This window comes from Cervus elaphus, chromosome X (genome assembly GCF_910594005.1).
Source record: "Cervus elaphus chromosome X, mCerEla1.1, whole genome shotgun sequence".
NCBI lineage: Eukaryota > Metazoa > Chordata > Mammalia > Artiodactyla > Cervidae > Cervus > Cervus elaphus.
The window spans coordinates 159,981,065-160,008,131 of record NC_057848.1 but is presented as its reverse complement, the minus strand read 5'-3'; the positions used below and the strand labels follow the sequence as shown (position 1 = coordinate 160,008,131).

At 38.2% G+C, this 27,067-nt stretch overlaps 1 protein-coding gene and 1 non-coding gene across 2 annotated transcripts in view; one reads left to right on the top strand and one right to left on the bottom strand.

The window, feature by feature from the left end:
• The window catches only part of GRPR (gastrin releasing peptide receptor), a 334,343-nt gene that overhangs the window by 190,511 nt on the left and 116,765 nt on the right, over positions 1 to 27,067 (top strand). The gene's annotated exons all lie outside the window — the stretch shown is intronic.
• On the bottom strand, positions 8,740 to 8,846 carry LOC122690929. Its single transcript, XR_006340183.1, has one exon. It is a non-coding gene; the product is annotated as a U6 spliceosomal RNA (small nuclear RNA).

The window sequence follows — 27,067 nt, the reverse complement described above, 5'->3', positions numbered from 1 at the left end:
TGGGAAATGGTAGAAAATTATGTCTCAGTTTGTAATTTTCTGGGAGCACAACATACATATCACATATGCATGCTTATACATATCACAGTATACATTTAACATGGACATGTCACATATATATCAGTGAGATGGAGGCAAAGGAGACTTTATTTATCTGCAAGGCCTTTTATTCACATGAATAGTAATTAGACTGTCAAAAAGCAAATCTTGAAAATAATGCCAAAGGAAGTGTTTTTAGCAAATAAATGCTTTAAAATATACATATATACTTTAATAAAATGTAAGTGCATTCCTGTTCTAAAAACAGAGATGTCTAGACTAAAAAGTGAATGTCTTATTCCCAACAGACCAAGCACCACCCCCTCGCCAATTTTCCATTTGCCTCCAGAGAGGTAATTACTGTTAACAGTTTGGTGTGTATTCTTCCAGGAGAGTGTCTATAAATTTACATATATTCATATGTAAAAGTACAAATATAGTTTTAAAAAACATAAATGAGATTATACTGTGCATACTTTTATATACCCTGGTTTTCTCGCTTAAAAATTTCTTGGATATATTTCAATTTGAGTATATATAAAACTATTTTTGGATTCAGCACTATTGCATGGCATTCCTTAGAATGGATGTATCATATTTGAAATATCCAATCTAAGCTCATCTGTTACTGCTGCTAAGAATTTTTCATTGTTATCATGAACGCATATCACAGTTGGTTTCTGTACCAAGTAAAGTCCATGGACCAGTTCCTGCCTCCTGGATTTAAAATCTAAGACAGCTTCACCTCAAACATGTAGTTAGAAGACATTCTCTGTAAACTCAAGAGTTTTGAGACTATTTTTTTTTAATTGTGAGGCTTATTTTAAATTCTCTTTAAAATTGAGAAGGAAGGTAGCTTAGTGAGGAGTAGGATATTTACATAGTCTCACAGTATCTCCTTACTGATTGCTTATAAAGTTACAAAAGAAAAATCTGTACAGTGAAGCAATAAACTTTAACCAAATGACAAAGAATCTGCCTGCCATTGCAGGAAATGCAGGATATACAGGTTCATTCCCTGGGTCGCGAAGATCCCCTGGAGAAGGAAATGGCAAACCAGTCCAGTATTCTTGCCTGGAAAATCCTGTGGACAGAAGAGCCTGGTGGGCTACAGTCCACAGGGTTACAAAGTGTCAGACACAACTAAGCAACTGAGCAAAGGCGTAACTGGCATGATGTGCTTCCAGATATGATACCTAAGAAAGACACATCACTCATGTTGTATTCCAGCCAGATATGTGTCACTTAAATCAAATCATGAGAAATCATTAGATAAACCTGTATCAAGGGATATTCTATAAAACAATTAGCTCATACTCTTTAAAAATAATAAATGAAATAAAAAATTGATGAAAGAATAAAAAAAGGCTTAGGAACTGTCCCAGATTGAAGGAGACTAAATATACATGCCAGCTAAATGCAACATGTAATCCTGGACTGGATACTGCACTAGGAAAAAATGATATTAAGTATGTTGGAAGAATCAATAAAATTGGAACACAGACTATAGATTAGATAAAAATACTGCATCAGTGCTAAATTTTGCAATTTCAACAACTGTGTTATGGTTATGTATGGTTATATGTTGAGAGCATGTTAGAATATTTAGGAAATCCAAACTGAAGGATTAAGGGGTAAATGTGCATGCTATCTGCAAAAGGTTTAGAAAAAAACAGTATGTGTTTTGCTTTTGTGTGTGTGTGTGTATAGAGAGACAGAATATGAGAAGCAAATGTGACAGAGCACTAAAAGTAGTAATGTGTACTTAGAAATTCTTTTTACTAATTTTGCAACTTTTTTCTAAATTTTCAATTATTTCAAACTAAAATTGAAAGATATGTCTTGGTTTCCAGAGTGTGCAGAAACCTGGAGTGAGTAAGTCAGGTGCTCAGGTGATGGTCATGTTGCTTGTTCAACCTCTTGCCTGCTTAAAGGGAGTTCTGGTTGTAAGACATTAGGGAATGGTTCTTTTTCAATAATTTTTTCAGAGATATTTAATCTATCGCACAATTAGGAACTGCCAAAACACTTCAGTTTCAGAAATAAAAATAGCTGCATAGTTGTCAATTTTAGGAGGCAGGAGGGGACCTTATATTTTATTTTATTTTATTTTCAAGTTTAATCTTTTTTTTTTTTTTGGAACTTGTATTTTAAAGGACAAGCTGTTGTTCGTTGTGTTTTTTTTTTTCCATTTATTTTTATTAGTTGGAGGCTAATCACTTTACAATTTTGTAGTGGTTTTTGCCATACATTGACATGATTCAGCCATGGATTTACATGTATTCCCCATCCCGATCCCCCCTCCCACCTCCCTCCCCACCTGATCCCTCTGGGTCTTCCCAGTGCACCAGCCATGAGCACTTGTCTCATGCATCCCACCTGGGCTGGTGATCTGTTTCACTATAGATAATATACATGTTTTGATGCTGTTCTCTCGAAACATCCCACCCTCGCCTTCTCCCACAGGGTCCAAAAGTCTGTTCTGTACATCTGTGTCTCTTTTTCTTTTTTGCATATAGGGTTATCGTTACCATCTTTCTAAATTCCATATATATGCGTTAGTATACTGTATTGGTGTTTTTCTTTCTGGCTTACTTCACTCTGTATGATGGGCTCCAGTTTCATCCATCTCATTAGAACTGATTCAAATGAATTCTTTTTAATGGTTGAATAATATTCCATGGTGTATATGTACCACAGCTTCCTTATCCATTCATCTGCTGATGGACATCTAGGTTGCTTCCATGTCCTGGCTATTATAAACAGTGCTGCAATGAACATTGGGGTGCACGTGTCTCTTTCAGATCTGGTTTCCTGGGTGTGTATGCCAGAAGTGGGATTGCTGGGTCATATGGCAGTTCTATTTCCAGTTTTTAAAGAAATCTCCACACTCTTCTCCATAGCGGCTGTACTAGTTTGCATTCCCACCAACAGTGTAAGAGGGTTCCCTTTTCTCCACACCCTCTCCAGCATTTATTGCTTGTAGACTTTTGGATAGCAGCCATCCTGACTGGCGTGTAATGGTACCTCATTGTGGTTTTGATTTGCATTTCTCTGATGATGAGTGATGTTGAGCATCTTTTCATGTGTTTGTTCGCCATCTGTATGTCTTCTTTGGAGAAATGTCTCTTTAGTTCTTTGGCCCATTTTTTGATTGGGTCATTTATTTTTCTGGAATTGAACTGCAGGAGTTGCTTGTATATTTTTGAGATTAATCCTTTGTCTGTTGCTTCATTTGCAATTATTTTCTCCCAATCTGAGGGCTGTCTTTTCACCTTGCTTATCGTTTCCTTTGTAGTGCAAAAGCTTTTAAGTTTCATTAGGTCCCATTTGTTTAGTTTTGCTTTTATTTCCAATATTCTGGGAGGTGGGTCATAGAGGATCCTGCTGTGACTCATGTCGGAGAGTGTTTTGCCTATGTTCTCCTCTAGGAGTTTTATAGTTTCTGGTCTTACATTTCGATCTTTAATCCATTTTGAGTTTATTTTTGTGTATGGTGTTAGAAAGTGTTCTAGTTTCATTTTTTTACAAGTGGTTGACCAGTTTTCCCAGCACCACTTGTTAAAGAGGTTGTCTTTTTTCCATTGTATATTCTTGCCTCTTTTGTCGAAGATAAGGTGTCCATAGGTTCATGGATTTATCTCTGGGCTTTCTATTCTGTTCCATTGATCTATATTTCTGTCTTTGTGCCAGTACCATACTGTCTTGATGACTGTGGCTTTGTAGTATAGTCTGAAGTCAGGCAGGTTTATTGCTCCAGTTCCATTCTTCTTTCTCAAGATTGCTTTGGCTATTCGAGGTTCTTTCTCAAGATTGCTTTGGCTATTTGAGGTACAAGCTGTTTTTTTAATAAAACAATGTCTTGCATCAACCTGGGACAGTTCTTCACCTGGGACATTTCACTAGATTGTACCTATGCAGATAAACTTGCTCTCAGTTTTAATCCTTTGCTTTTTGTAATACTGGTTCAGTTAGTGAGCAGTGGGTCATGACTTTAAGTTTAGAGATGCCCAAAAACATAGAAATTATATTAAGAGATCAATAGTCCCTCTTGCTTATCTGTGTCTGAATTGTTCCAAGGAACTGGCAGTGGCAATTATTTTTAACAACTTTATTGAAATATAATTCACATGTATACATTTTACCCATTTAAAATATAAAATTTAATGGTTTTTAATATGTTCACAGAATGCAACCACCACCACAATCTAATATCAGAACGTTTTCATTATCCCAAAAAGAAACTCAGTGCCTGTTAGCAGTCACTCCCCATTTCCTCCTCCCCTCCTCAGCCCCTGGCAACCACTAATCTATTTTCTGTGTGTATGAATTTGCTTATTCTGGACATTTTATATAAATGGAATCATACAGTATGTGGTCTTTTGTATCTGGCTTCTTTCACTTAGCATAACACTTGGAAGGTTTATCCATTCTGTAGCATGTATCAGTACTTCATTTCTTTTTATTACCGAACAATATTCCGTAATATGTATACACCATCAATATTCCATCATCTGTTTATCTATGCATCATTTGTCTATTCATGGACATAAGTGTTGTTTCTACTTTTTAGCAGTTAGTAATATTGCTGCTATGAACATTTGTGTGGATGTATTTTTTAATTTCTCTTGCATTTATATCTAGGAGTGAAATTGCTGGGTCACGTGGTAAACTCTGTGTTTAATTTTTCAAGGAACTACCATATTGTCTTCTAAAGTGGCTGCACCATTTTATATTCCTACCAGTAACATATGAGAGTTCTAATTTCTTCACTTGTTATTGTCTGTCTTTTTGATTATTACTGTCCCAACGGGTGTTAAGTGGAATCTCATTGTAATTTGGATTTGCATTTTCCTAGTGACTAATGATGCTGAATGTATTTTCATGTGCTTATCAGTCATTTTTGTATCTTCTTTGGAGAAATGTCTGTTTGGATCCTTTGCCAGTTTTAAAATTGGGTTGTTTATCTTTTTATAAATGAGTTATAAGGCTTCTTTGTATATTCCAAATACAAGTTCCTCATTGGATATATAATTGGAAATATCATTTGGCTGCTTTTTTTCACTTAAAAATATCTTGGATATATTCCAATTTCAGTGTGTATGAGCAAGTCTTAGTTTTAAGAAAAACTATTGAATAGCATTTAGTATTTGAAATATCCATTAATATTTACCACCCGAATGAGTTCTTCTGTTAGTACATTCTAAAAGGACATATTCTGAATTACACTCTTCTTTCTCTTCCACATTTTAGGGGTATTAGTCAAATCCAGCCTGCTAGATTTATGCTAAGATTGAGGAACATGGATTCTGCATCTTTTTGGATGTGCATGTGGTTTTCTCACTACAGCACTTAGCATATACCATTCTGCTAGTTGGTATGTTGAGAGTAGATTATTCCCACTGGCTTAATGTAAATTCTCAAAGGGGAAGACTTTTCCTCTTTGAGTCTTATTTACAGTGCTACCAAATACAAAATCTTAGTGTTGGAAGGGATCCCATGGGTCCTTTAGTCCAGTGGAAATCAAAGTGTAGGTCACAGACTAATGCCAGACCACAGTCTCTTACTGGACCATAACAATTGAGTACAGAAATGGAAAGTGTTCAGAAACTTTTGTTGTATTCAGTATTGCTATGAAAGTCAAGCACATGATATTGTATTACACAAAAATATGAGACCACAGTTGATAGGAAATTTTAAAATGTCCTTCATCAAAGACAGTTGAGAAATACTCCTGTAATCTAATCTTTCACCCACAGCAAAAATCCCTTCTATAGCTAATCAACTAGAATTTACTTAGTCAGTTTAGTTTATTAATTCAAGGAAAATTTATTCAGCCCCTACATGTAGTAAACTGGTTAAGCCTGCAGGTTAATATCCTGGTTTCTCATTTACTAAGTGTGTGAACTTGAGAAGGGTTCTTAATCTCTCTGGGCCTTAGTTTCCCAATTTCTACCTCTATAAAATGGGGAAAATGAGTACCTATTGTCATAGGTTTCTTTTGTAGAATAGATGAATATGTGTGTGTGTGTGTGTATAGTACTAGAACAGCCCCTTGTAAATAGTAGTCATTTAGTAAATGTTAGTGAAGTTAACAATGATGCTGATGATATAACTGAAGCAGAAGTTGATGGTTTGATTCAAGGTAGTATCAATGGGAATGGAAAATATTAGATGGATCTGGCAAATGTCTTCAGAACTTACAGACTGATGGACTAGGGAGAGCTGGTAAGAATTGGGGGGGACATCCTGCGAACCATTCTGTGAAATGAGGAACTTGTAGGAAAGGGTTTTGGTAGGGGAGTAGGTTGAGGTGAGGGATTGTGAGTTCAAGTTTGGATATATTGAGATTCAGGTTACTCCAGGGTTTTCCAATAAAGCCATTGAGTTGGTCTTTGGAGATACATTTTCCGGAAGATTTCAGAAGAGAATGAGCTATCCTGGAATGGAGCTATCTCAGGATGTATTAGGCAGTTAGAACAATGGTAGTCACTAATACAACAAAAGATACCGTGTAGAATGAGAACAGAGTAGACCCAAGACAGAGCCTTGGGGAGCATCAGTGAGTATCGGTGTTCATCAAATGTGAGAGAGACCACAAAGAAGGCTTAGAAGAGTGGCCAAAGGAGTCAGAGAGGTGGTAAGAAAGTGTAATGTCAGAGAAACCAAGGAAAGAGACGATTTCAAAAAGCAGGATGTGGTCAACAGAGTCATGTAAGAGAACTTGCAAAAAGCATTAATCCACAGTGACATTACAAAGATCCATTTGGGTGGCCTGGTGAGGGCAGAAGCCAGACTAGGTGGACTGATACAGAAGTGAGGGCTGTGGACAGCAGATCGCAAGTGCATGCCCCTCTCTCAAAAAGTCAGGCTTCAAAGAAGAGGCAAAGAAGAGTCATCAGCTTGGTGGAATGTGAGGCCAGGGAATGAATATGTATGTGATGGAAGAGAACTATGCATGATCACCAATGAGAAGATGAAGTTGTGCAAACATAAAAATGAGAAAGTACATAATTAATGGAGGTGGGAAGGGAATCAAGAGTATCCATGGGTGGGAGTAGCCTTGAATATGAATTCCCTTCCCCATAAGAAATTTCCTTTGTGTACAGTTCTAAATATTAGAACTGTATTTCTTATACTGAAGGGAAATATGTTTCCTCGTAACTCTTTTTTTTTTTTTTTCATTTATTTTTATTAGTTGGAGGCTAATTACTTCACAAAATGCAGTGGGTTTTTCATACATTGACATGAATCAGCCATGGAGTTACATGTATTCCCCATCCCGATCCCCCCTCCCACCTCCCTCTCCACCCGATTCCTCTGGGTCTTCCCAGTGCACCAGGCCCGAGCACTTGTCTCATGCATCCCACCTGGGCTGGTGATCTGTTTCACTATAGATAATATACATGCTGTTCTCTCGAAACATCCCACCCTCGCCTTCTCCCACAGAGTCCAAAAGTCTGTTCTGTACATCTGTGTCTCTTTTTCTTTTTTGCATATAGGGTTATCATTACCATCTTTCTAAATTCCATATATATGTGTTAGTATGCTGTAATGTTCTTTATCTTTCTGGCTTACTTCACTCTGTATGATGGGCTCCAGTTTCATCCATCTCATTAGAACTGATTCAAATGAATTCTTTTTAATGGCTGAGTAATATTCCATTGTGTATATGTACCACAGCTTCCTTATCCATTCATCTGCTGATGGGCATCTAGGTTGCTTCCATGTCCTGGCTATTATAAACAGTGCTGCGATGAACATTGGGGTGCACATGTCTCTTTCAGATCTGGTTTCCTCTGTGTGTTTGCCCAGAAGTGGGATTGCTGGGTCATATGGCAGTTCTATTTCCAGTTTTTAAAGGAATCTCCACACTGTTTTCCATAGTGGCTGTACTAGTTTGCATTCCCACCAACAGTGTAAGAGGGTTCCCTTTTCTCCACACCCTCTCCAGCATTTATTGCTTGTAGACTTTTGGATAGCAGCCATCCTGACTGGCGTGTAATGGTACCTCATTGTGGTTTTGATTTGCATTTCTCTGATAATGAGTGATGTTGAGCATCTTTTCATGTGTTTGTTCGCCATCTGTATGTCTTCTTTGGAGAAATGTCTCTTTAGTTCTTTGGCCCATTTTTTGATTGGGTCATTTATTTTTCTGGAATTGAGCTGCAGGAGTTGCTTGTATATTTTTGAGATTAATCCTTTGTCTGTTGCTTCATTTGCAATTATTTTCTCCCAATCTGAGGGCTGTCTTTTCACCTTGCTTATCACTTCCTTTGTTGTGCAAAAGCTTTTAAGTTTCATTAGGTCCCATTTGTTTAGTTTTGCCTTAATTTCCAATATTCTGGGAGGTGGGTCATAGAGGATCCTGCTGTGATTCATGTCAGAGAGTGTTTTGCCTACGTTATCCTCTAGGAGTTTTATAGTTTCTGGTCTTACATTTCGATCTTTAATCCATTTTGAGTTTATTTTTGTGTATGGTGTTAGAAAGTGTTCTAGTTTCATTTTTTTACAAGTGGTTGACCAGTTTTCCCAGCACCACTTGTTAAAGAGGTTGTCTTTTTTCCATTGTATATCCTTGCCTCCTTTGTCAAAGATAAGGTGTCCATAGGTTCGTGGATTTGTCTCTGGGCTTTCTATTCTGTTCCATTGATCTATATTTCTGTCTTTGTGCCAGTACCATACTGTCTTGATGACTGTAAAAATATGGAACGCTTCACGAATTTGCGTGTCATCCTTGCGCAGGGGCCATGCTAATCTTCTCTGTATCGTTCCAATTTTAGTATATGTGCTGCCGAAGCGAGCACTCCTCGTAACTCTTATCTATGAGTCTTATTTCTGCTTTCTCAACTCTTACATGTTTGCAATGCTCTTTCCTCTTCAGTTTCTTTTATAAACATCCATAATTCCTTAAAGCATTTGTCATATGTTTTGCTTTCAAGATTTCATTTGGGCAGTGTTCAGATTAAAATGTTAAACCCAGGGACTTCCCTTGTAGTTCAGTGGTAAAGAATCCACCTGCCAATACAGGAGCCATGGGTTCAATCCCTGATCTGGGAAGATCCCACATTCCACAACTACTGAGCCTGTGCTCTACAACAAGAGAAGCCACTGCAGTGGGGAAGCCTGCAAACTGCAACTAGAGAGTAGCCCCTGCTCACCGCAAATGTAGAAAAGTCCTTGCAGAAACAAAGAACCAGCAGCCAAAAAATAAATAAATAAATTTATATATATAAAAAAGTTAACCCAGAACTGCCAAAAAATTTCCAGATGTGATTTGGTACATGCAGTACCAGGCCCACTGTTTATGTTTTCTTTCTTGATCTAGACACTATGTATTATTGCTCTATAAATTGCATTTTGAGTTTTTTAAAAATTATATTATACAAATATTACTTTTTGTGCTTATAAACAATTAAGATCCCCACATCTTTTTTCTAGGAATTGTTATTAAGTCAAACTCCTATGTTAAAAGCTAAGTATGGGTCTCTAGTGTCTTTCTTTTTGTGTTTCTTTCGACTTATTATTCCAAACTGCCATCCTGTTGGATAGAATATGGACTCTGACATCCAATGTATTTACTGTCTTTTCTAGTCAGTGCTGTCAGCTGAAACATTTACAAGCTTGTTGTGACAGGCAGAATTCCAAGATTATTCCCAAAATTTCTACCTCCTAGAGTCTACACGTTGGGGTAATCCTCTCGTCTTAATTGTGGATAGAACCTGTGACTTGCTTCTAACCAATAGGATATGGCAAAGGTGAAGGAATTTTGCAGATATAATGAAGGTCCCTAAGCAATTGTCTTTGAATTTGTCAAAAGGGAAAACATCCAGGGTGGGCTTGACTTAACCAGGGGAGCCCTCTAGAAGAGGGTCCAGATCTTTGCTGAAAGGAGAGGATTGAAGCAGGAGAGACTCCCCCTGCTAGCCTTGAAGAAGCAAATGACCATATTGTGAACAACCTATAAAAAGGGTTCGCCTCTAGGAGTTGAGAGCCTCACTCCTCCAGCTGCAAGGACCTGAATTCTGGCAACAATATGAGTGAGTTTGGAAGAAGTTCCTTGATTCTTAGAAGAAACTGTGTTCCCTACCAACACCTTGATTGTAAAGGACCCAGCTAAGGACCCATGAAAACTGTAGGATAATGTATGTTGTTCTGAGCCACTAAGTTTGTGGTAATTTATTATGCATCATGTAAAATGAATGCACTTGTCTTCAGCATTATCATCCATGTCTTGGGTAAGAGAGTTGGACTACACAGTGAAAGAGCACCATCCATCAAGACCCTTCCTCTACTCCTCACCTGTGGCTTCCATAGCATCCCTAATGCGCCTTGCCTACCCAGGTTAGTGAACTTTACTTAGTGAGAGGTAGAAAACATCACTGTAGTGGGCCACATATCTGCTTCTGAGTCAGAAGAAAATTGCCTCCAGAAAAAGAGAGGACATATTGAAAACCAGTACAGTTTGTGTTGTATACTATTGCAGTACTTATTAATGGCTCTGCTGATTCATTCTGTGACAAAGCATATGAATCAGGCATTAGTGGATCATCCCTGTTGTTGTGAGAGAGCCATTTACCTCAGGATAAAGAATGTCTGTTAATATTCTGGGCACGCTTGAGACTCTTGACTAAGAGGCCAACTCTGCCCTCTCATTAGTACTTTGTGTGTGCTGAGACCTTCATTAAGATTCCACTTTCTTTAATGTGGTCACCTTGGTATGTTTTCTGAATGACCTTAGTGGTTTGGGGAGGATTGCTTTTTCCAAATAATAGGCACGAATGCAGAAAGTAATTGGATTTGGCATACTTTGTAGCATCTCATTGGATTGCTTTTAGAAGAGCTCTTCAAGAAAGGCTTTATTTAAATCAGAGAAAAGAGGAAGATTTGACTGGAGGTGCTGATGAGCTTCTGTGAGATTCAATGACTAATGCTGTACGTCAGCATCAGGCTTCCATGTGGACGGGCATTAGGGCATCAGTGTGTGTAGACTCCCTAATGCTGAGGGAAGAGAGGAAGGCAAAGTCAGCCCACCCCATGCAGAAAGTTAGTAGGAATATAGTGAGAATCCAGGAGGCTGAATGCATTCTGTGTTGTTGAGGGACAAATGAGCAAACAACTTCAGTTTCTGGAGTGGTTTTGAATCTCAGAGATGTCCTCAGACAACAGCTCTGGACCTGACCTGAAGCAGGCTTTCTTAACATCCACACTATTGACATTTGGGGTAGAAAAATTCTTTGTTGTGTGTGATGATGGGAGGCAGGGGCACTCTCTTGCGCATTGTAAGCTATTCAGTAGCATTTCTGGCCTCTACACACTGGATGCCAGCAGCACCCTCCCCGCCACCGCCAACCTCTCACAAGGAAAAACCAAAAATGTCAAATGTTCCTCAAAATCACTTATCACTTCCAGTTGAAAATCACTGCTTTAAAATAAGCAAAGATACACTTACTTTTTTGCCTGATGTCTGTTTCTTGTGATGCTTTAATTTTTTGAGTCTGTTTAACCAAAATGGATTGAGCACTTGCCATGAACAAGTGCACAGAACTATGCTGCATGCTGGGAGGAGGTTCTGCCCTGACTTCTTTCTTGTCTAGAGCTGACTAATTGCAAGCCAGAGCTGTTTTAGCTTCTCCTCTTCAGCCAGAATTTAAGTATATGATTTTATATAGTTGGAATTATAATTTTTTTTAATTTATTTTTAATGAGAAGATAATTGCTTTACAATGTTGTGTTGGTTTCTGCCATACAACAATGTGAATCAGCCTCCACTCCCATGTAATGTTTTATATTTTAACTTTTACCACTAAACAAATTATCAAAAGACATTTCTTTGCATTCTAATCCCTGTAGCACATCACATTTTTTCCTTCTTAGCACTTACCACTTAGTGAAATTATCTTTATTCATTTGCCTATTTACTTGGCTTTTGGTATTTTTTCCCTTTGGAATGGAGGTTCCATGAAGGCAAGAATCTTTTTTATCTCCTTTACTCTTGTTTTTCCCACTATCGAGAAATGGTTGACATATAATAGGTGCTTAATAAATATTTGTTGAAAAATAAGACATTAATATTCCATATGAATTTATGTAAGTTATCTAACAATTTCCATCGGCTGGGCATTTTCATTGTTTTCATTTTTTCCCTTTGGAGACCATATTTTTACAAAATTCTTTTTTGTTTCGGGTTACTTTGTTGTTGTTGTTCAGTCACTAAGTCATGTCCAACTCTTTGCAACCCCATGGACTGCAGCTTGCTAGACTTCCCTGTCCTTCACCATCTCCTGGAGTTTGCTCAAGCTCATGTCTATTGAGTCGATGATGCCATCCAACCATCTCATCCTCTGTGGCCCCCTTTTCCTCCTGCCTTTAATATTTCCCAGCATCAGGGTCTTTTCCAATGAGTCAGCTCTTTGAATCAGATGGCCAAAGTATTGGAGCTTCAGCTTCAGCATCAGTTCTTCCAATGAATATTCAGGATTGATTTCCTTTAGGAAATTTCTAGAAGTGGAATGAATTAATACCTCAAAAGACCTGGATAATTTTAAGTCTCCTGATTCTTGTCGCCCAACTGCTGCTGCTGCTGCTGCTAAGTCACTTCAGTCGTGTCCGACTCTGTGCGACCCCATAGACGGCAGCCCACCAGGCTCCTGTCCCTGGGATTCTCCAGGCAAGAATACTGGAGTGGGTTGCCATTTCCTTCTCCAATGCATGAAAGTGAAAAGTGAAAGTGAAGTCACTCAGTCGTGTCCAACTCCTAGCGACCCCATGGACTGCAGCCTACCAGGCTCCTCCGTCCATGGGATTTTCCAGGCAAGAGTACTGGAGTGGGTTGCCATTGCCTTCTCCATATTGCCCAACTACCCCTCAAAAAAAAAAAAAACTGTCAGTATTCACTCCCAACAGTATGTGAGAATAATAAGAGAACGTTTATTGACTCTGCATATTTTTTAAGAAATCAGGAATATATTTTATAAATAATCACTCATAGTCCTTTCAATTTTTTGCATTCTTATTTGAATATGGATTTGTCTAATGACATGAGAATTCACATCTTCTACTACCAAAATAATAATAATAATAAAAGTAATAATAAAGTCACATTGAAAATCCAGGAGCAAGTGGGCAACTTTTGCTTCCTGTTCTGATTCTTTACTGTCTCTTTCCTAAAACCCACTCTCCCACTGGGACTTTGGAATATTATTTAATATTGTTTTTAATAAAATTTCAACCTTCTTATAAGAGAAATGTGACCAAGAGCATGGTTGCTCAAGAGTTGCTACCATGCAAAAAAACAAAGGAACTTAATTGTCATTGAACCAGTTGGTTTCTGCCAATAATTGGGAACAGCCTCAGTTATCAACAAGTTAAATATTTAATGGAAAGAAAGCTGTTAAAAAACTGGAAAGCAAGATCTGAAATTTCATCAGTTTGCCCATGGATGTTCAGTTAATTATTTGCTATGAGAGGTTTTTTTTTTTTTTTTTTTTTTTTTTTTTTTTTATGAGAGAGGTAATTTTAAATTCTTTAAGTTCTTATACATGTTCAAAAGGATAGTGCTCCAGAGGAGGATGAAACACCATGTTCTGAGGAAAACAGCCTGGCTAAGCTAGCAAATGGAAGGAAGAGGTCGAATCCATTTACAGAACTTAGTTTCCTGCTGTTCATTCTGTGTTGCCCAAGCTTCCTGATAGTAATGAAATTATCTTCAAGTGAAAGACTAAGACTTGGGAGAGAAATTGAGCACGGAAAATCAATACTATGTTTCAGTGGTTCCTGACCAGAGCATTAAGCTCCTTTTTATAGCACAGAGACAAATCTTAGTGATTCAGTTCTGTCTCCCTGGTTGGTGGACAATATCTCAAACAATATTAGATTCTGGTTTCTTTTAAAACTATAAAAATCATTCAAGTCTGAGTGGCTAGCTATATTTTTTCAATGGTATCAATATTGACTTGAGATTTTCAACTTTAATAGTGTTGGCATTTTAATTAGGTATTAAGTTTCTCTGTAAAAATGAAGATGAAAGGAATTATATGGGCTACAGCCTTTTGAAAGGAAAACACTTGTCAGTAACATCAGAGAATGTTGGCAGTGAGGAAGGTCAGAAATGATTCCCCAGTCTTTTCTCATGGGGTGTGCTTCGAATATGATGTTAAATATAAAAGAGAAATTAATGTAGTATAATTTGGAAAAAGTTTTATCTCAGTCAATCTTGTAAGAGTATGATTTTTTTTTCTTCCTCAAAATTGTTGAAGATTAGTTTTATAACTTGTACATATCTGTGTATTGTTTACATGCATATATTTATATGTATGTACAAATTTATATTTCTATGACACTATAACAGAGGTTGGCAAACTATATAGCCTGAGTGTATGGCAGAAAGTGAAGAAGAACTAAAGAGCCTCTTGATGAAAGTGAAAGAGGAGAGTGAAAAAGTTGGCTTAAAGCCCAACATTCAGAAAACTAAGATCATGGCATCTGGTCCCATCACTTCATGGCAAATAGATGGGGAAACAGTGGAAACAGTGGCTAACTTTGTTTTTGGGGATTCCAAAATCATTGCAGATGGTGATTCCAGCCATGAAATTAAAAGACGCTTATTCCTTGGAAGGAAAGTTATGACTAACCTAGACAGCATATTAAAAAGCAGAGACACTACTTTACCAACAAAGGTCCGTCTAGTCAAGGCTATGGTTTTTCCAGTAGTCATGTATGGATGTGAGAGTTGGACTATAAAGAGAGCTGAGCACCGAAGAATTGATGCTTTTGAACTGTGGTGTTGGAGAAGACTCTTGAGAGTCCTTTGGACTGCAAGGATATCTAACCAGTCCATCCTAAAGGAGATCAGTCCTGGGTGTTCATTGGAAGGACTGATATTGAAGCTGAAGTTCCAATACTTTGGCCACCTGATGCGAAGAGCTGACTCATTTGAAAAGACGCTGATGCTGGGAAAGATTGAAGGTGGGAGGAGAAGGGGATGACAGAGGATGAGATGGTTGGATGGCATCACCAACTCAATGGACATGAGTTTGGGTAAACTCCGGGAGTTGGTGATGGACAGGGAGGCCTGGCGTGCTGCAGTCCATGTGGTTGCAAAGGGTTGGACATGACTGAGTGACTGAACTGAACTTGTTTTTTTAAATAAAGTTGTACTGAAACACAGCCATATATTTTATGTTTATTTATGATCTGTGGCTGCTTTTATGCTATAATGAGAGTTGAGTAGGTTTCACAGAGACTGTATGGACCTTTACAGAAAACCATTTACTGACTCCTGGTATAGAGCCATATCTTTGTATTTGGCACATGTTTGAATAAAGAGAAGAGAAAAGAAGAGAAGAGAATAAATAGTCTTATAAAAATACCTATTATGGAGCACATGCTATGTTAGGAAGATGCTTGTTGACATGGAAGTAAAAATGTGTTCAATGTGAAGAGAATTGGGAAAAGAAGCTCAGAATGTTATTAGAGGCCTCTAAAGAGGATGGAAATAGAAACGATACTGAGTCATCAACTTGGAATTAGTTAACACTATACCAAAATGCCTATGAAGATACATTTATCAGAGGAATCAATATAATCCAGTTAAACAAATTAAACAATTATTATGTGGCAGACATTGTGCCAAGCCACAAAAGTTACCAAGACTCATGAGCCTACCACATGAAGAACTAAGAAATATTTATTTTTATTGAGTTTCATTCTCCAGACCTGTTACTGGCTAGAGCACTGATCAGTTATATCATTGAGCTGGTACACTGTGCAAAGTCAGGGAAAATTACTGAAATTGAACTCTTTCATCTTTTGCTTCAAACCTGTTTCTCTTCATGTACTCTCAGTTTGGGGAAGCATATTACTACCCAACTGACCAACCTGATTGTCAGCTTTTCTGCTTTCTCTCTGAAATAATAGAATTTTTTTTCCCACTTTACTTTACCTGACTCACTGAGGTACCACCTCCTCTTAGAAGATTCCTTAACCCCATCTCTTCTTGTTTCCACACTGGCGCCAGTCTGGGTTATGTATCTGCCATGTAGTTCCAATATATCCCAGTACATACTTCTCATGACAGGGCCCTTGCCACTGTATTTTAGTGGTTTCTCTACCTGGAAGGAGGCCATTTTCACATTACATAAAACTGGGAAATGGAATGTATGGACATAGGTAAATGGATGTATGTGATCAGAAGTAGTGAACCCAGCTTTTCTAGTTGTCCCATGGTCATTGCATAAGTGCTGCTGCTGCTGCTGCTAAGTCACTTCAGTCATGTGCGACCCCATAGACGGCAGCCCACCAGGCTCCTCTGTCCCTGGGATTCTCCAGGCAAGAATACTGGAGTGGGTTGCCATTTCCTTCTCCAATGCATGAAAGTGAAAAGTGAAAGTGAAGTCGCTCAGTCATGCCCGACTCTTAGCAACCCCATGGACTGCAGCCTACCAGGCTCCTCCGTCCATGGGATTTTCCAAGCAAGAGTACTGGAGTGGGTTGCCATTGCCTTCTCCATTGTATAAGTGAGTATATACATATTCATTTATTAAGTCTACTAATACTTATTAAGCATTCTCTTCCTGCTGAACACTTTATATTTAACAGTGAGAGATACAGCAGTGAACTAGGCAGGAAAAGTTCATGTCCTCATGGAAGTTACATTCTAGTGAGGACAAACAAAGAAAGTTTTAAAGCAACCTCATCACCACCACTGCAGTTTTAAAGATAAAAGAAAACTGAGACCTATTATCTACTCTAAACTCTTACTGGGACTGTTAACACTTTTATTCATATTACAAAATATTGTAAGTAGGTAGACTTTTCTAAGTTGTCACATTAATTAATAAACTTTACAATCAAGAATATGGCAGTATCACTTCAATCCAGTCAGAATGGCCATCATCAAAAAGTCTACAAAGAATAAATGCTGGAGAGGGTGTGGAGAAAGGGAATGCTCTTGCACTGTTGGTGGGAATGTAAATTGATACAGCCACTAAGGAAGATAGTATGGAGATTCCTTTAAAAACTAGGAATAAAGCCACCATATAACCCAGCAATCCCACTCCTAGGCATATACCCTGAGGAAACCAAAATTGAAAAAGACACAGGTACCCCAATGTTCACTGCTGCACTGTTTACAATAGCTAGAACATGGAAGCAACCTAGATCTCCATCAACAGATGAATGGATAAAGAAGCTGTGGTACATATGCACAGTGGAATATTACTCAGCCATAAAAGGGAACAGATTTGAGTTCTCATGAGGTGGATGAAATTAGAGCCTATAATACAGAGTGAAATAAGTCAGAAAGAGAAAGATAAATATCGTATACTAACGCATATATACGGAATCTAGAAAGATGGTACCAAAGAATTTATTTGCAGGGCAGCAGTGGAGAAACAGACACAGAGAACAGACTTATGGACATGGGGAGAGGGGAGGAGAGGGTGAGATGTATGGAGAGAGTAACACGGAAACTTACGTTACCATGTGTAAAATAGAGAGCCAACGGGAATTTGCTCTATGACTCAGGGAACTCAAACAGGGGCTCTGTATCAACCTAGAGGGATGGGATGGGGAGGGAGATGGGAGGGAGGTTTAAAAGGGAGGGGATATATGTATGCCTATGGCTGATTCATATTGAGGTTTGACATAAAACAACAAAATGTTGTAAAGCAGTTATACTTCAATTAAAAATAAATTATTTTTAAAAAGTTAAAATAATAATAAAAATATAGTTATATTAGAAATTCACGAGAAGTTAAACAACCATAAATAAATAAGGTGAGGTAGTGACAAATGGTTAGAAAAAAAGGCAAGAAGAAATGGAAACTGAGTGGATGGCTGGTTGGTGGCTGTTTTTGGTAAGATGGTCGGAAATAGCATCTTTGAAGTCATGGTGCTTGGCAGTTCACCAGGATGAAGACAGGGTGGGTGTAGGGTGGCCAGAGCAGAATGAGAGAAAGGCATGGGCCAAATTATATAAAACTGTACAACTTTGGGAAGGAGTTTGAATTTTATTCTGAGTGTAACAGGGAAAGCCATTGGAGGGTTATGAGTAAGAGAGTAGCATGGTTAAATTTGGTTTTACAAAGTTCTCAAAGGTTGCTCTGTGGAGAACAGATAAGGGGGTATAGGAAGAGAAAGTGGCAAAACCTCCAGTTAGGAGGCACTGGAGTTGGGGAGAGTTGATGGACTTGGGCAATGATGTTGGCAGTGGCAACAGTGAGAAGTGGTCAGCCATGAGCACTGCTTTGAAGGTAGAACTGCCATAACTTGAAGAATTGATTGTGGGGATGAGGAAGATAGAGGGGCTTATCATGGATGACTCCAAGGGTTTGATTTGAACAACTGGATATTAGAAGTGGTTATTTATCCAGACACACATACACACCCCATGTGTGTCAGAGAGCCAACTGAATGAAATGAAACTATTTATTAAAGAATTTAAATATTAATACTATTATACATAAATTCTTTAGTTAAGGTAAAAATTTCCTCAAGCCACTTGGCTTTTATTTTCTGAAATAAAAGTGTATAAAAAATAATTTGGTCTTTAGACCTTTCTTTTAATTTTTAATTTAATTTAACCTTTTCTATCATAAATGCAGTAATGGAGACCCAGAGAGAGGTTCAGAGGCTCATTCTAGGTCCCAGTGTCAGTGTATACCAGAACAGGCAGTAGAACCCCCTTCTTTTTTTTTATTTTATTTTTTTCATTTATTTATATTAGTTGTAGGCTAATTACTTTACAAAATTGTAGGCATTTTTGGCATACATTGATATGAATAAGCCATGGTTTTACATGTGTTCCCCATCCTGAACCCCCTCCCACCTCCCTCCCCATCCCATCCCTCTGGGTCTTCCCAGTGCACCAGCCCTGAGCACTTGTCTTATGCATCCAACCTGGACTGGCGATCTGTTTCACAATTGATAATATACATGTTTCAATGCTATTCTCTCAGATCATCCCACCCTCGCCTTCTCCCACAGAGTCCAAAAGTCTGTTCTATACATCTGTGTCTCTTTTTCTGTCTTGCATATAGGGTTATCGTTACCATCTTTCTAAATTCCATATATATGCATTAGTATACTGTATTGGTGTATTTCTTTCTGGCTTACTTCACTCTGTATAATGGGCTCCAGTTTCATCCACCTCATTAGAACTGATTCAAATGTATTCTTTTTAATGGCTGAGTAATATTCCATGGTGTATATGTACCACAGCTTTCTTATCCATTCGTCTGCTGATGGGCATCTGGGTTGCTTCCATGTCCTGGCTACTATAAACAGTGCTGCGATGAACATTGGGGTACACGTGTCTCTTTCAGATCTGGTTTCCTCAGTGTGTATGCCCAGGAGTGGGATTGCTGGGTCATATGGCAATTCCATTTCCAGTTTTTTAAGGAATCTCTACACTGTAGAACCCCCTTCTTATATTTCCTTAACCAATTTGGACTTAAATCACCTTGCTTTTTATAAAAGCACTATTTTCAATTGTGCCTATTTAAAATAATAATTGAAACTCAGTATGAGAGATAAACTCTTGGAGATTGTTTTAAAGTAATGACTTAATAGTTTAAAAATTTCTCAATACATATACACATAATCTTTAAAAAAGATGTCCATAGCTACAGGCCTGCTGAGGTTACATATTCAATTTTACTTCCGCTCAAAAAAAAATTTTTTTTTGGATCAATTATACTTTTTAAAAAATTCTACTTTTTCTTTCAGTTTTTGTTATCATATATGGCAATAATCAACTGAATTACTTTAAAATTGCATGTATAAATTTTTCTTTTATAAAATAATTTTAGCCTTAAGTTTATCATCTTCAGAACACTGATAGAACAAAATGTACCTGGATATATTAGATTTCTTTCCTCAGAAATGAAAGAAAGAAGGAAGTTTAAACTGTGGGGATTTTTTTTTAACTCAGCATAATGTAGTTTTAGTTATAATTCTCTTCCTTGTCACTCAGCACATCTTGTCATATTGAACAGTCTTTTATGGTAGTTTTCTTCTCATGAATTTCTAGCATTACTGTATTCTTTAATGTGAAGCTTATTAATTGTGTAAATGTTTAGAAAAGTCTGCCTTGGACGTCAGCATCATGGCAGTGTGAGATGCTCTCTTTGTCTCTCCCCTTCAGTCTACAACTACTAAAACGTCTATAACTCAACATGGGTTCCTTGGCATAAAACACTAGGACTCTGGAGAGATCCACACATCTTTACCTTTGAAGGTGGATAAATTGGCATACATAGAGGAGACAGAACTAAAGGAACAGAGGAGGCAGTGCCTGTAAGCCTGCTGCCGCCACCTCCGCCCCAGCCATAGTATCTGAGGCCTGAGCTCCGGAGAACCCGGTAGCACCAAGGGAGACACACATGACTTCAGCCTCAGGAAACTGGACAGCAGCAGTGGTAGGGCCCATGAACTAGGCAACCTCAGAAATGGCGAATGTGCCTGCCGTCCTAGTGCACCCAGCGGCAGTGCCAATGATGGAAGTGACACCAGCAGCAGTAGGGCGCCAGTGACCCTAGAGGAATAAGCAGCAATAATGAAGGTGGTGGAGGGTGCAAAGTGCAGAGTCTCAGGTAAGATAAGCCAAAAAACTTGTGTAATAGCACCATCTACTGAAAACAAAAGAAAGGCCAACCTGTTGAATTATTAGAATCAAAGTAAACAAAACCTTAGTCAATGAAGCCAAAGTAGACCTGTTTTTTAAATTCCCTTGCTTTTTCTATGATCCAACAGATGTTGGCAATTTGATCTCTGCTTCCTCTGACTTTTCTAAACCCAGCTTTTACATCTGGAAGTTCTTGGTTCACATACTGCTGAAGCCTAACTTGAAGGATTTTGAACGTGACCTTGCTAGCATGTGAAATGAGCACAATTGTACGGTAGTTTGAACATTCTTTGGCATTGCCTTTCTTTGAGATTGGAATGAAAACTGAACTTTCCCAGTCCTGTGGCTGTTGTTGAGATTTCCAAATTTACTGACATGTTGAGTGTAGCACTTTAACAGCATCATCTTTTAGGATTTGAAATAGCTCAGCTGGAATTCCATCACTTCCACTACCTTTGTTCGTAGTCATGCTTCCTAAGGCCCAGTTGAGTTCACACTCCAAAATGTCTAGCTCTAAGGGAGTGATCATACCATCATGGTTATCCAGGTCTTTAAGACTTTTTTGTGTAATTCTTCTGTGTATTCTTGCCACCTCTTCTTAATCTATTCTGCTTCTGTTAGGTCCTTGCCATTTCTGTACTTTATTGTCCCCATATTTGTATGACATGTTCCCTTCATATCTCCAGTTTTCTTAAAGAGAGCTCTAGTGTTTCCCATTCTATTGTTTTTCTCTATTTCTTTTCATTGTTCACTTAAGAAGGCCTTCTAATCTCTCCTTGCTGTTCTCTGGAACTCTGCATTCAGTTGGGTATATATTTCCCTTTCTCCTTTGCATTTCACTTCTCTTCTTTTCTCAGCTATTTATAATGCCTCCTCAGACAACCACTTTGCCTTTTTGCATTTCTTTTTCTTGGGAATGGTTTTGGTTACCACCTCCTAAACAGTGTTACAAACCTCCAGCCATAATTCTTTAGGCACTCTGTCTACCAGATCTAATCCCTTGAATCTATTCATTACTTATGCTGTATAATGATAAGGGATTTGATTTAGGTCATACATGAATGGCTTAATGGCTTTCCCTGCTTTCTTCAGTTTAAGCCTGGATTTTGCAATAAAGAGCTCATGATCTGAGCCACAGAGCTTCCTGTCTTGTTTTTGCTGACTGTATAGAGCTTCTCCATCTTGGGCTGCAAAGAATATAATCAGCCTGATTTCATTATTGACCATTTGGTGATGTCCATGTATAGAGTCATCTCTTGTGTTGCTGGAAGAGGGTGTTTGCTATGACCAGTGCGTTCTCTTAGCAAAACTTTGTTAGCCTTTACCCTGCTTCATTTTGTACTCCAAGGCCAAACTTGCCTGTTGCTAAGTATCTCTTGACTTCTTTTGTGTTCCAATCCCCTATGATGAAAAGGGCATCTTTTAAAAAATTTTTTTTTAATTTGTTTTTTAATTGAAAGATAATTGCTTTACAGAATTTTGTTGTTTTCTGTCAAACCTTAACATGAATCAGCCATAGGTATACACATGTCCCCTCCCTCTTGGACCTCCCTCCCATCTCCCTCCCCATCCCACCCCTCTAGGTTGATACAGAGCCCCTGTTTGAGTTTCCTGAGACACATAGTGGATTCCCGTTGGCTGTCTGTTTTACATATGGTAATGTAAGTTTCCATGTTACTCTCTCCATACATCCTCCCTTCTCCTCATGTCCATAAGTCTGTTCTCTATGTCTGTTTCTCCATTACTGTCCTACAAATAAATTCTTTCTAGATTCCTTATATATGCATTAGTTAGTTAGTTAGTTCAGTCACTCAGTCGTGTCTGACTCTTTGCGACCCCATGGACTGCAGTATGCCAGGCCTCCCTGTCTATCACCAATTCCCGGAGTTGTGTATATGTGTTAGTACACGATATTTATCTTTCTCTTTCTGATTTACTTCACTCTGTATAGTAGGCTCTAGGGTCATCCAGCTCATTAGAACTGATTCAAATGTGTTCCTCTTTATGGCTGAGTAATATGCCATTGTTCATATGTACCACAGATTCTTTATCCATTCTTTGTTGATGGATATCTAGGTTGCTTCCATGTTCTAGCTATTGTAAATAGTGGAAAAGGGCATCTTTTTTGGTGTTAGTTCTAGAAGGTCTTATAGATCTGGTTCAGAATTTGGAAAGGAGTACATCAAGGCTGTATATTATCACCCTGCTTATTTAACTTATATGCAGAGTACGTCATGCAAAATGCTGGGCTGGATAAAGCCCAAGCTAGAATCAAGATTGCCAGGAGAAATACCAATGACCTCAGATATGCACATGATACATAATAGATATCTATATATCTCTAATAGATATGTAATATCTCTAGATATGTATCTATATATAATCTGTAGATATAATAGATATAATCTTTATCTAATAGATAATGTAGTAGAAAGGTTTGGCTGCATGTAGTAACTTACACAATAGGAGTTTCTTTGTGTCTCATGAAATAGTCCAAAGGTAGGAGGATCAGGGACAGTGTGACAGGTCTACTCCATGAGAGTACCCAACAACCAGGGCACTTTCAGCTAACTGCTCTGACACCTTCTGCTGTCCTTATCCTCAAGGTCTAAGATGGTGTGATGCCATATCACGTTCTAATCAATAAGATGAAGGAAGGTGGATAGGAGAGTAGATAAGGGCATACCCCTTTTCTTTTATGGATGGGTTTCCTGTTTCTTTCTGGCCATCTCAGTGGCTGGAACTTAATCACATGGCCACATCTAGCAAGCAGAGAGGCTGGGGGAAGTGTAGCCTTTATTCTGAAAGGCCATGTGATTGGTTAAATGGGAGGGACAGATTCTATTCATTTGAAAGGGGAGAATGAATGTTGAGTGACAGACAAATAGCCGTCTCTACTGTTCAATCTTCTTTTCCCTCTAAACCATCAAAATCCTTTCTACCCTCCAGAGTCTGGCCTAGGTCAACTTTCACACCCTCCATGAAGCAACAGGGGTAGGGGGTGGGTGGTGGTGGTGGTGATGTAGAAGGGAAGGAGTAGAGAGCCAGGGAATAAAAGGCCTGTTTTTGCTAAAGCTGACTTTAAGGCATTGGAGGACTGCCTCAAGATGTAAACTCAAGATTCTCAGGATACTGAAATAAAAATCAAATAAATTTTTAACTTCTTTAAACATGAGTGCAGTATTAAATTCTTTGAGATGCCTCTCCCCACTTCTAGCGATAAATGACAGCACAAAGGTATGGCTTTGCCTAACTCATACTCTCAAAGTTCCCTCCAGCTCTAAAATCCCATGAGCTTTAATTTATGAAATAGAGAAACCATAAAGAATTCTGATCAAACACAGATCAAAGTCATGACCAATAAATAAATAAATAAAGAGCCTGAGTTTTAAGCAAAATGCAGTTTAGACAAAGAAGTTTTACAGAGAATCCAATTCCATCAACCCTAGATGTCACTTGTTTCATCTTCTTGCTTGGAGCTAGAAATGAGTCTTCTGATTTTCTCCTTACTTGTGGTTGGTTTTCTTTTTGTTGCTAAGATTGGAAACTACCATTACTTCCCTCTTAGCCTCTGGCTCCCATGTTCCGTTTACTAGTCTTCTAGAAGTGCCCTAGGGAACGCAAGCAGCTTCCTGGATACTCGTAAATTTCAGATGGACACACAAATCCCATGGCGACCCTCAAGATCCATTGCTTTAAGTATATTTATTTAGGGCTGATTTGAAATATCATTAAATATCTATAAAACTAATCAATGATATAAAAAAGCTTTATTAGTCATTAGAATAAAATAACACTTAGTGAAATAGTGACCTAATTAGGATTTTTTAAAAATTAAAATGTTCCCCATGTTTCATGCAAGTTGGATAGAAAATGATAATGCAGCATTCTCAGAAAACTTACATATTTCATATATACAATCATTTTTAAACATAATAACTTTTTTGGAATAGCAATAGAAAAGAATAAGGCCTTAAGTGAAGGAAGACAGATCACATAATAAGGTGCAAACAGGTGGTCCAATAGAGTCTAAGAAGGGAAATGGCAGAGGGAAAAAGAGTTTGGGTGTAATATCCCAGTTTGTATATGAGCAATCAGAGGTTATAATAGAAGATTTCAACATAAAGATAGGACTGTGATAAACTGCCTCCTCTGAGCCTAGTCCCCAAAACAGATGCAAATGCTGACCCTTTATTCCAGTGCTTGTAGTCTCATCTCTAGAATCTAGGTGGCAGTCTTGTCTGAGGGGAAATGGAGCAATCTATGCATACGTGTTATGTACACGTATGTACATACAGATAATGCACCCCTTACCCCTGTTGCTTCATGGAGGGTGTGAAAGTTGACCTAGGCCAGACTCTGGAGGGTAGAAAGGATTTTGATGGTTTAGAGGGAAAAGAAGATTGAACAGTAGAGACGGCTATTTGTCTGTCACTCAACATTCATTCTCCCCTTTCAAATGAATAGAATCTGTCCCTCCCATTTAACCAATCACATGGCCTCTCAGAATAAAGGCTACACTTCCCCCAGCCTCTCTGCTTGCTAGATGTGGCCATGTGATTAAGTTCCAGCCACTGAGATGGCCAGAAAGAAACAGGAAACCCATCCATAAAAGAAAAGGGGTATGCCCTTATCTACTCTCCTATCCACCTTCCTTCATCTTATTGATTAGAACGTGATATGGCATCACACCATCTTAGACCTTGAGGATAAGGACAGCAGAAGGTGTCAGAGCAGTTAGCTGAAAGTGCCCTGGTTGTTGGGTACTCTCATGGAGTAGACCTGTCACACTGTCCCTGATCCTCCTACCTTTGGACTATTTCATGAGACACAAAGAAACTCCTATTGTGTAAGTTACTACATGCAGCCAAACCTATCTACTAATGAATACCAGCATTTTAGGAATAAGTAATATTTTATGCACAAAAGCTTAGAACTATGAAAACTAGGGCCAGGTAAAAAGAGTGAGAATTCTGGTTCCAAGTTCCTCCTCCATCATCAAAGATGATTTCTTTCTTTTCTTTCTTTCTTTTTCTGAGTTATTTATTTATTTGACTGCACCAAGTGTTAGTTGCAGCCCGTGGAATCTTTGCTGTTTGTTGCGGCATGCAGGATCTTTAATTGTGGTATAGGAACTCTTAGTTCCAGCATGTGTGATCTAGTTCCCTGACCAGGGATCAAACCCAGGCCCCCTGGGAGCACTGGGAGCATGCAGTCTTAGCCACTGGACCACCAAGCAAGTCCCCCAGGGTGATTTCTTAACAGTCCAAATCTGATCAGGCCATTCTCCCATTAAAAACCTGTGACTTCTTATTCCACTGCATGAATTCTGAAAAAAGGGAAAATGGACCTCCCTCCAAAGAAGAGTACTAAGGTACCCAAAGGCCAAATAATCCTGGACAACAGAATAAATGCCCATAAATAAATAATGACAATTATTATAGGTGGGGAAAATAATAATTTTGAGAATTGTAACAGTCCCACTCTATATATTTGAGTTTTAATAGCTCAAATACTCCGTCCTGTGTACATTGCTAGCCTTCTCCTTCCAAGCACAGTGTTTGTTTTTCATTTGGTTAGTACTTCGTACTGACTATTCTTTATATCAGAATAGCTTCATTGCTAATTCTTTTGTCAAGATAATTGCAAGTCTACTATATACTGGGTACTGTCCGTGGTCCTGAGGAATATAGTGGTGAGGAAAACAGATGTCATTCTGGTATTGTAGAACTTTCTGTCAGAGGGGCATGACAAACATTAAACAAATAATTGTATAATCACTTAACTGATTACAATTGGGATAAGTGCTCCAAAGGTGAAGTTATGAGAGCATTCCCTAACTTTCATTTTTACTTTTTCATTCTCAAATGAAAAACTCTATATTGTTCTCATACCTCTTCAGAAAAACCTATGTGGAAACTATGGTTATTGTAATGAAAGACCTTTCAGCTCATCTGGGTTCTCTTTCTCCACAAACCCCAGTTCTTGCACGACACACAAGATTTAGGTACCACTTCACTTCAAAGAAGCTTTGGATTTCTTTTGGAAGGCAAGATTTAAAAAGGCACTAATCCATAGAATGAAACATTTTTTTAAAAAGTTGGCTTCATAGGGGATCTCCAGTGCAAAGGACAGACCTTTGTCTCATTCATCTTTAGAAATAATCAACCCACTTAGATTAGGCTAATGACAAGAATTTTTACCAGTCTGAGTACACATTTATTAATTTCTGACTTGACTTTAATCTCATCAGTAGCTTTATATATATATATATGTATATATGTATGTATATTACCTCACCTAGCACTCTTAAAATCTTCAGTCATCTAAAAAACTCAGTCAGGGACAGCCAGAAAACACAATGTTCTCCAAGTAATAAAATAAAACTAAAGCAAAACATAA